General features: G+C 35.9%; 1 pseudogene across 1 annotated transcript in view; it reads left to right on the top strand.

The window, feature by feature from the left end:
- Positions 1-8,909, top strand: part of LOC145140904 (protein trichome birefringence-like 34) — a 9,615-nt pseudogene extending 706 nt beyond the window's left edge. The window contains exons 2-5 of the transcript XR_013722334.1: positions 1-44; positions 149-345; positions 8,174-8,341; positions 8,423-8,909. The exon at positions 1-44 is cut by the window's left edge and continues 140 nt beyond it. The product of XR_013722334.1 is annotated as a protein trichome birefringence-like 34 (transcript). The remainder of the gene's footprint in view (positions 45-148; positions 346-8,173; positions 8,342-8,422) is intronic.
- The last annotated feature ends 2,836 nt before the right edge of the window (positions 8,910-11,745 follow it).

The raw sequence follows: 11,745 nt of genomic DNA, 5'->3' as shown, positions 1-11,745 counted from the left end.
TGGGGGGTACTTTGAATAATACCTTGTACACCTTCAGAGCCATTGTAAGTCCTAAGTTTCCTTTCGCACCTTCTGCACTTCTCCATCTGTTGCCACAAAAGTCGTTTTTTTTTAATTATGCGACCAACTAGTCATTGATACAACACAGGACTACAATATCTCAATTGACTACTACTGGGCTCCAATGCTAGTCGAATCTAATGGCGATGATCCATCAAACCATCGCCTTGACCATCGAATTATTCGAATCAAAGCCATTGAGAAACATGCTAGGCGTTGGGTTGATGCAGATATACTTGTCTTTAATACGTATCTTTGGTGGAAATTACCCATAATAAAGTTATTGTAAGTTTATATAAGTATCACCTCTAAGAAACGTCAATATGAAACCCTTAAGACGCATTAGATAAATCGTTTAATAATTTAGGAAACTAACATGTTAAGTTTTTATTGTTTGAAAATTGGGTAAAACTTTCAACTACCATTAACGAAAGGCTATACAGAGTTTATATACAAGGATTAAACTACGCACTATCTTCTAACATAAACCCAACTAATAGCTAACAATCTAACAGATTAACAACTAACAGTGTCTTAACAACAAACTTAACATAAGACTAACGTGGACTAACGTCCGTTAAGTTATAATTCTAATATGCCCCCTCAAGATGGAACCGTAATGATGTGAAGGACCATCTTGGATACGATTGGCTGCAATTTGAATCTAGGCAATGGCTTAGTTAAAATGTCAGCTAACTGATATTGAGTTCGAATAGGCATCAAACGAACAGTTTTATCAATGATTTTATCACGTATGAAATGGCAATCGATCTCGATATGCTTTGTGCGCTCGTGAAACGTTGGATTGGTTGCCAATTTGATTGCAGAATCATTGTCACAGTAAATCAAAGAAGAAGTGGACGATGGGAATCCAAAATCATGAAGTAAATGTCGCAGCCAAATGAGTTCACTTGTTACAGCAGCAACAGCTCGATACTCTGCTTCAGTGGATGAATGAGAAACAATAGTTTGTTTCTTAGATTTCCACGAAATCAAAGATTCACCTAAGAAAACACAAAATCCAGTGACTGATCTACGAGTGTCAACACATCCTGTCCAATCCGAGTCACTAAAAGCTTTGAGCTGCAAAGAAGGCCTTGTAGAGAAAAATAATCCTTGACTCGGATTATGTTTAATGTATCTCAAAAGATGATGAACAACTTGTAAATGTGGTTGTCTTGGTGTAGTTACAAACTGACTCAATCTATTCACAGCATAAGAGATATCTGGGCGTGTGATAGTGAGATACAATAGACGACCAATTAACCTTCTATATTGGGAAGGATCAGTAACAGGGTCACCTTCAAAATTGGAGCTTTTTAATTTTGGATCCATTGGATAATAAGTAGGTTTTGATGCTAAAAAGCCAGTATCTTGTAAGAGTTCAAGAGCATATTTTCGTTGACAAATGGAAATACCAGATTTTGACCGTGCTACTTCAAGACCCAAAAACATTTTTAAATTTCCCAAGTCTTTAAGCTTGAATTGTTGACTGAGACTATGTTTCAAAGCATTAATGCCTTCTCTTGAAGCTCCGGTGATGACAATATCATCCACATATACTAGCAAAGCCACATAGGAGGAACCACTTCCTTTGTAGAATAAAGAATAATCAGCTTTAGACTGTGTAAAGCCTTTGGAAATTAAGAAAGATGAGAACTTGGAATACCACTGGCGAGAAGCCTGTCGAAGACCATACAACAATTTATTTAGCTTGCAGACTAGAGGGGTAGAATGGGAATTTTTGTGATCAACTTTGTAGCCTTTTGGAATATCCATATAAACATCCTCTTCCAAATCACCATTTAGAAACGCGTTATTTACATCTAGTTGTATCAATGGCCATGATTGTTGTGCAGCTATGGCTAGTAACATCTTGACAGTGACAAGTTTGGCTACCGGTGAATATGTATCAAGAAAGTCAACACCTTCAAGCTGATTGAATCCTTTGGCAACTAGTCTTGCCTTATATCGCTCAATTGAACCATCCGATTTTCGTTTAATTTTAAATACCCACTTACAACCCAATGGTTTTCTGTCATGAGGCAAAGGAACTACTTTCCATGTATCACTAACTTCCAAAGCAGTGAGTTCATCATTAATAGCATTTTGCCATTCAATTGACTTTATGGCTTCAGAATAAGATTTTGGTTCAATTTGAGATGATACAGACAAGGTATAAACTCTATGTGTTGAAGAAAGTTTGTCATATGAAATGACATCCGATAAAGGATAACGAGTATTATGTTTAGGCAAAGGTGTACCTTGTAAAAGATGACAATGATAATCTTGTAAATAGGCTGGAGGAACACGATTACGAACAGGTCTATTTGGTAAAATGTGTTCAGGTACAGGTTCAGGCTAAGAATTATGAGAATTTGCAGAATCATACTGAGGTGAATGTGGCTCAGGTGAAACAGGTGAAGAAGGTGAATTTGGTTCAAATGAATTGTCAATAACAGAATCAAAAACATTTTCTGAAACAATTGGAATAACATGTTGAGCAAAAGGATCTATTTGATCTTTGAAAGTAGTATGTTGATAAGGGAAAATTGTTTCATGGAAGATTACATCTCTTGACAAAAATACCCTTTTTGTTTCCAAATCAAGTAATTTGTAACCTTTGACACCAATAGGGTAACCAAGAAAAACACAAGCAGTGGCACGTGGTTCAAACTTAGTTCTTGCAGCTTGTAATGTGGATGCAAACACAAGACATCCAAAAGAGCGTAGAATAGAATAATCTGGTTTCACATGATAAAGCACTTCAAAAGGAGAAAGATGATCAAGAACTTTTGAAGGTGTTCTATTAATCAAATAAGTAGCACATGATAAGCATTCTGTCCAATAATCAACAGGAATCTTGGATTGAAAGAATAAAGCACGTGCAACATTAAGCAAATGTTGATGTTTACGTTCTACTACTGAATTTTGTTGAGGTGTTTGAACATTTGAAAATTGATGAAGCACACCTTTTTCATTGAAAAAATCAACAAACTTTAACTCCTGTGCATTATCAGAACGAAACACTTTGATATGAGCTCCAAATTGATTCAAAACCATGGAAAAGAACTTTGGTATAACATGTTGAACCTCTGATTTATGTTTAATCAAATATATCCATGTGAATCTTGAATGATCATCAACTATGGTGACAAAATATCGATGCCCTTGATATGAATTAACATGAAAGGGTCCCCAAATATCACAGTGAATAAGATCGAAAGATTTACTAGCAACATTGTTTCTACATACAAAAGGAGATCTCTTTTGTTTTGCTAATGGACAGATCATACAAACATGTTTATCTGCCTTTTTATTCAATGACAACTCATTACTTGTTGAGTATGAATCCACAGAAATGTTGAGTGTGAATCCACAGAAATGTTGAGTGTGAATCCACAGAAAAGCTGGTCAAAAATGGCAGGAACAATGTGAAGTTGTGAAGCCACAATTGTTGAATGAAGACCCAGTTGTGTTTTTTGACTACTTCTGATTTCCATCTCTATATAAGAGATTATTCTGTATTTGTAAAACTTGTATCTAGTGTAACACAGAAAGAGTGCAGATTAGCACCAAGAAATGTAAATTCCTAGTTACCGGTGGACGTAGGTCAGAGAAGGACCGAACCACGTTAAATCCCTCATGTTCATCCTTGTGTTCTTGTTTTTCGTGAGTTGTGTGTGTGTTTAGAGTCGTGTGTTAAGTGTCTCGATCCTAACAAGTGGTATCAGAGCAAGGTTGTAGCTCCAGAATGTGATTTTAAGTTTTTGGTCGAAATTTTTTTTCGTCAAAAACGATTTTGGTGGATACCGTTGGAAAAGTCTCGTTCCGAAGATTCCGAAAATATTTTTTTCTGAATTTTTTGACCACCGGAAGACGTCCAAATCGCCGGTCAAAGGTTACCAGAATAGTGACCGGAAAAACCAGTTTGGCCGGAGAAGACGACACTGTAGACCGGAGTTCCGCCGGAGAAGACGACACTATAGCAACACTGTAGCAGATTTGAAAAATTGCAGTTTAGCCCCTGAACTTTTAGAAAATTGCAGTTTAGCCCCTAAACTTTCAGAAAATTGCAGTTTAGCCCCTAATCTTTCAGAAAATTGCAGAAAGCAGTAAGCTTCAGATTGAGAAGTTTGATGGGAAAGATTTTGGTTGGTGGAAGATGCAAATTGAAGATTTGCTCGTACAGAAAGACTTGGACGCAGTTTTAGGTGAAAAACCGGAGGCGATCACACAAGCAAACTGGGAGACTTTGGATAAGAAGGCCAAGGCATTTATTAGACTGACTTTGTCAAAGGATGTTGCCTTCAATATTTTGAAGGAGACCTCGGCAAAGGGAATCATGGAGGCATTGTCTAATATGTACGAGAAGCCGTCGGCAGCAAATAAAGTCTTCCTGATTCGGGAACTAGTCAACACGAGGATGAGGGAAGGAAGTTCAGTTACAGTACACATCAACAATTTGAACTCGATTTTATCCAGACTTGGGTCAGTGGGAATAAAATTTGAGGACGAAGTTCAAGCTTTACTACTGTTATCATCATTACCTGACAGTTGGTCCGGAACAGTTACAGCCGTTACTAGTTCCGCAGGATCGAAAGAGCTCACTTTTGAGGGAATTCAGGATTTAATTCTAGGCGAAGACGTCAGACGAAGAAATTCCGGGGAATCATCAAGTGAACAATTGAATGCGGTCAGAGGTAGAAGAAATAACAGAGGTAGTGGGAGCGGGAACAGGAGAAGGAGTCAGTCGAGGACTCGAAATGATGTGACTTGTTGGAACTGTAAAGAGGTTGAACATTTCAGGAATCAATGTCCAAAAGACAAGAAAGAAGTTAACTTTGCAGTAGACCATTCAGATGATGATGTTTTGATATGTAGTGTGGAGAGCAATGTGGATTCCTGGGTTATGGATTCGGGTGCTTCATTTCACGCTACCCACAACCGTGAAGCACTGCGGAATCTGAAAGAAGGGGATTTTGGTAAGGTAAGACTGGCAAACGATGAGGTTCTTGATGTGACGAGCATAGGTGACTTAGTTTTGAAGACTCCAGTTGGTCCATGGACTTTGAAGGATGTCCGGGTAATTCCAAGTCTGAAGAAACAGTTGATTTCTGTTGGGCAGTTGGATGAACAGGGACACGAGGTTAAGTTCAGGAATGGGCAGTGGAAGGTTGTCAAAGGAAATCTTGTGATCGCTCGTGGACATAAGAGGGGTTCATTATATATGGTTAGTTTACCGTCTGAGGGAGTAACCGTCCCAGTTCAGAAGAAAAACAAAATCCGGTTCATAGAGTCTCGTGGACAGAAGAAGGTTTGCTTTGCAGATGGCAAACCCAGAGTCACAGGTCAGATTCAGGTTAAACGTGTTTGGAACGGTTCAGAAAAACCAGTCAAGGGCATTCATAGCAGTGGGAGCATGGGCTTTGTTTCAGCTAGAATACCCAGAACACAGTGGGTTAAGAGAACCAGTATTCCATCTGTAAAAGTCTCTCCAGATTATCTGCTTCACATGGAGAGTGTCGTTTGTTCTCAGGATGTTCCAGGATCGGGCAGTTCATTTCAGTGGGAGCCGATGGAGACAGAGAACAGGTCAGTGGCAGACTTAGCCATGACTGATGTGTTGGAGCTAACGAAAGCTTCAACTGGCCTTCAGGTTAATTGAAGAGAAGGCCAGGGTAACTAGGAAGGAGTTAAGATCAAATACAGATGCACAGTTGAAACACAGGTGAAGATTGTTCTGTGGCTTCAAGTGGGAGATTGTTGAGTATGAATCCACAGAAATGTTGAGTGTGAATCCACAGAAATGTTGAGTGTGAATCCACAGAAAAGCTGGTCAAAAATGGCAGGAACAATGTGAAGTTGTGAAGCCACAATTGTTGAATGAAGACCCAGTTGTGTTTTTTGATTACTTCTGATTTCCATCTCTATATAAGAGATTATTCTGTATTTGTAAAACTTGTATCTAGTGTAACACAGAAAGAGTGCAGATTAGCACCAAGAAATGTAAATTCCTAGTTACCGGTGGACGTAGGTCAGAGAAGGACCGAACCACGTTAAATCCTTCATGTTCATCCTTGTGTTCTTGTTTTTCGTGAGCTGTGTGTGTGTTTAGAGTCGTGTGTTAAGTGTCTCGATCCTAACATTACTAATCTGCATGAGTTTCTTATTTGAAGGGTGCCCAAACCTTTGATGCCATTGCTGTAGAGAAATAGTGTTGATAGAACTAGTTTGTAACTCTTGATCAAGCAGATATAGACCTTCCTTCACACTACCCTTGCCAATCATCATCTTGTTGTTCATCTGATGTATAAGGGCATAATCATGATAAAGAGCAACCATGCCATTTTTTTCCTCAGTTAGGGAAGTAACAGAAATGAGATTCAACTCAAATTGAGGAACATAAAGAACATTTTTGAGGATAAGATGATCATTCAATTGTAAATTACCCACTAAATGCACTTGAATAAGCATTTGATTTGGTAATTTGACACGAGTATTAAAAACCTTTTTAATATCAATAAAAAGTTTTTCATCATTGCAAATGTGTCTAGTAGCTCCAGAGTCTATGATCCAAACATTAGACTTATAATTGCCAGATACAGTATTCAGAATATAATGGTTACCTGCTTTAAATTCTTGAGTAGTAACTGCATTGGAAGAAGCTAATTTCCCTGAAAACATAGCAATAAATTGCTTGCACTGCTCATCACTTAGCCCGGTTACAACATCATTAAAACCAGAGAAAGAAGAATTGTTCACTTGTTCAGTAGAAACAGAATTAGCTCTTGAATTATTGTTACCATTTGTGAACTTGAAACCAGGTGGAAATCCATGCAATCTGTAACATTTTTCTTGTGTATGACCCGATTTCTTGCAATGAGTGCAATAAACTTGATTCTTTTTGAAATTCTTATACTGATTATTGTTAACAGATTTTGATCCATTTGTGTCTCGAACATTAAAAGCAACAGCAGATTGAGACATTTGAGAAACACTTACAGACATGTGTCGCTCTTCTTGAATGATAAGAGAAAAAATGCGATTAACACTTGGAATAGGGTCCATTAATAAGATCTGGCCACGAATTTGTGAGAAATCATCATTCAGACCTATAAGAAAATTCATAGCCTGCTCTGTTTCTTTGGCTCCACCACAGGTGCATAAACCACAAGTACAATGCATGTTGTAATTTGCCAATTCTTCCCATAATACCTTTAATTTGGTGAAGTATGTACTTACAGTATCTCCTCCTTGAGTAACATTCATGATATCACGTTTGATTTGGAAAATTCTAGGGCCATTACTTTGCTGAAAACGATCTTTAAGTTCTTTCCAAATATCCTTTGCAGTCTTGAGATAGATCACTGATGCTGCAATTTCTTTCGAAATTGAATTGAGGATCCAGGAGATAATAATGTTGTTGTTACGAGACCAGGATTTGCATCGGACAAGATCTGTTGTAGTTGGTTGATTAATCGTTCCATCAATGAAATCTAACTTGTTTTTCACTGATAAAGCTATGGTCATAGCACGACTCCAAGAACTATAATTGTCTCCAGTAAGAATTTGAGAAACAAGAACGGTTCCTGGATTGTCTGAATGGTGGATATAATAAGGATCATCTGAATTTTCTTGAATATTGCGTTGATTTGTGCCTTCACTCATGATGAAGATCAAACAATCGAGACCTAGAATTCAATGAGAAAGGAATTGAAAAATTCGATTAACAGAGTAATCGAAATGAAACAAAACTGAATCCGATTGAATAAAATCGGATGATGAAATACGAATTGAAAAAGAAAACGAGATGAAAGATCGACGAGATGAACAATCTATGAACGAATAATATTCATTGTAGATGCGGAAATTGCTCTGATACCATTTTATTGTTTGAAAATTGGGTAAAACTTTCAACTACCATTAACGAAAGGCTATACAGAGTTTATATACAAGGATTAAACTACGCACTATCTTCTAACATAAACCCAACTAATAGCTAACAATCTAACAGATTAGTGTCTTAACAACAAACTTAACATAAGACTAACGTGGACTAACGTCCGTTAAGTTATAATTCTAATATAAGTTTCTTTTGGTTCCATGTCAGGAAGAGTTCTGGATCATTATTGGGAGGTCCTAATCAAGTTTACGATGAAATTGATAATCTTCGTGCCTACAAAAAAGTTCTGGAAACATGGTCGAAATGGGTACACATCCATATCGATCCTGCAAAGACAAAGATTTTTTTCATGGGCCTTACAGCAACTCATTCAAGGTACTTATTAACAAAACCTTTTTTTTTCCTTTATGGTTATTTTCTCATTCGAAGTGTTACAAATATCTCTTGAATTTGTAGGGCTAAAGACTGGGGAGGCAAGAAGCACGAAAGTTGTTATAATGAAACAGAGCCTGTGATGGAAGACGGATTCTGGGAAAGTGGAACGAATCAGCATATGTTGCAAATATTGGAGTCTTTATTGAATTGAAAGCCAAGGGAGTGAATGTGCAACTGATAAACATAACACAACTAACACAATACAGAAAAGATGCACACCCTTCGGTCCATAGGAAGCTATGGAGTCCCTTAACCGATGCTCAAAAGAAGAACCCAGAAAGTGTTTCAGATTGTACACATTGGTGTCTCCCTGGAGTTCCTGATATTTGGAATGAACTTCTCTTAGCTTACATTTTCCCGATAAACCGACCAGCAAATAAATAACGGTAGGAAACCAAAGAAAACTGTTCTTGATCATTTTTTTCTGAACTTTTGGATTCTAATTTTTTTGAAGTTATTAGCCTTGTTGAATATTCTAGGGATGTGTTGTTTTTGTTCATTGATGTAACTCGGGTATAAAACCGAAAGGTTGTTTATTATGAAAAGTAATGTTGATTTTTCTATAGTTTTACTGGTTATTCACTGATAACATGTGCTTTTTGTTGGTGTGGTGTTCTTGGTGTGGTGAAACAGTCATGTCATCAGCACTCCACCTTGTGGTGCATGTATACCTTGCAGCCTTATACGATAACGATGTAGTTAAGTACGGATACCATGGGAACCTTAACTGCACCGAACATGTTTTCTTATTTTAATCTAAGCTTAATTAGCAATTTTCCAATTACAAAAAATTACCACACAAGTACACAACGGACCCATAAATGATGAGCCCACCATATAGATCATTGGTGCACAAACACATAGTTTAAACCGGTTCCGGTTAAAAAAATGTTTCTTAAAAACACATTTTCGGTTATAATAGGTTTGGTTTTTCTAATTTTTTTAGAAGCGAGATTTTGTTAAAAAAAATGACTTTTTTAGTTTAAAAAACCAATTTGTTTTTAGAAAAAAAAAATCGGTTTTTTTTAAAACAAAACTATATGAAACCGGCGGTTCGATCTAACAGAACAAGTTATAAAAAATCAATTCGGTTTTATTTGGTCGATTATAAACGGTTAGGATTGTACACCTCTACCATACATAATAATCTCATAATAATCTCTGGGACCATTCACTTTGTGATTCTTTGGGCAATAAAAGTGTGATACGATTGGGGCCTTCGGTCCCACCGTCAAACTAGGATCCAACAAACAGACTTCTATTGCAAAGTAAAAGGTAAGGAAAATCTATATGATAATCCATTATCAATTTCCAAAATAAATCGATGGAAGCGTAAAATCAGCAGATCCAGTCGAAATTAATCAAGTGTTGAAGTTGATGTTCTGAAACCCAAGCTTGCATGACAAGCTTTAAGCAATAAGCAACAATTGTTCATACATGGGATGGATTCTGCTTAGGCTTCATTTCCAAATTTAGCCGCATTTGGCAGTTTATTAGTTTCCTAAGGTTTCCTAAGGATTCTCATTGAGGTTGTCATTTTATTCTCTCTCTCTCTCTCTCTCTCTCTCTCTCTCTCTATATATATATATATATATATATATATATATATATATATATATATATATATATATATATATATATATATATATATTCATTTTCAATCACAACGATGAAACCTCCCTTCTCTTTGTGAATTTTTAAAATAACACAAGTATTGCCTCAATGGGTTTCTTGAAAGCATTTACACCAAACATTTTGTGTTTCATGATTTATTATGTTTCTTATATTGTGTTCATCATAGAATAACAAATAGTATCATAGCCTACTTTCTTAAAATCCTAATATGTTTCCATAACCCTTTAAATAGTTATTTCTTAATTGATTTTCCATCTATCTATCTATCTATCTATCTATCTATCTATCTATCTCATGCTACATCAACTAACCCTAATCGATTTTATCTCAAGACTTCCCTAAGTCCTAATCAATTTTCATCCCTATAAACTTGCATCCATAAATTGATGTCCCATTAAACCTTCTAGATGTTATAATTGTGTTCCTTTATGGCTTCCATGAACTATGATTTCCCACTTCTAGATTGTGACATTAGGTTTTCCTTGTCGCAAGTGAATGTGAGAGTTATATTTGCTCAAGTCGACTATGATGATACTTTGTATTTGTTTGCAAGCAAGAATCAAACTACTTATACGGAAGATGGGAAGAGAATTGATTATAAATCTATAAATCAATTCTAGTTTCACATACACAACGATATCCATAAAAATTGGTTAAATAAAATATTGATGTTGCCTTGTGGTCAAACATGGAATCGATTTGTACAAATAGGGATCTTACCAGTAAGATGCACTTGAAATAGAAGTTATTCTTACATAAACTTCAAGATGGAGTAAATTTGCTTGCCTATATCTTTAACATCAAAGAAATCAATTCTAATTTAGATACTGCACAAATCAAATATGATGATGAGGATTTGAGATATCTTTTATGTATGCTTTAGAACCTTATTTCTAATCGTACATACATTTTTCTTTATAACTATGATACTCTTACCTTAAATAAAGTTAGTAAAGCCTTTTATTCTAAGTAAAACATTAAAAAATACTTTTTGTTTTCAACGGGTGAAGCAATGCTCAAGGTAAAGGTTTATCTTTACAAGGTCGATCTAAAGAAATGATTTTCAAGGAAAGAAAGGTCGTTCTAAATCCAAAAGTAGAGGTAAGTCTTGCAGGTATTACATGAAAGATGTTCACGAGGTTTCTGAGTGATACATGTTGCAAATGAAAAAGAAGAGAAATGATACAAAGAAAGATGTGATCGAAACTAATTCCACTCGTAACAATAATGACACTATGGAAAAGTTCGAGGGTGTTGGCATTAATGATGAATTGGTTATTTATTCAGCTTGCACTTATCATATGTGTCCTCATAAAGATTGTTTTATTACATTTTAACTAAACCATAATCCATGTTTAGTTCTTGGATTTTTATGATTCCTAATGGAAGATTGAAGGAATTAGTTATATTTGTATCAAGATGTTCAATGACATTATTTAAACTTTATCAGTAGTCTAGTTTATTCCTAAGAAAAATAGAAATCTCATATCCCTTAGTGTTTTAAGGACAAGGGTTATAATTATATTGGTCAACGTAGTGTCCTAATGATCGCAAAAGGTTATTTTATTATCAATGAACATTATCATAGGAAGTCTAATAGGTTATATTATATGGGGCACTATTATTATAGAATATCCTTCTTCTATGATTCTACCTTTATACCATGGTACAATAAATTCAATACTTTCATGATCTCTTAATGTTGTAAA

The sequence above is a fragment of the Lactuca virosa genome, chromosome 9, assembly GCF_052849685.1.
Source record: "Lactuca virosa cultivar CGN04683 chromosome 9, Lactuca_virosa_CGN04683_v6, whole genome shotgun sequence".
Classification (NCBI taxonomy): domain Eukaryota; kingdom Viridiplantae; phylum Streptophyta; class Magnoliopsida; order Asterales; family Asteraceae; genus Lactuca; species Lactuca virosa.
The sequence above is the reverse complement of the archived record's forward strand: the minus strand, read 5'-3'. Positions and strand labels throughout refer to the sequence as shown.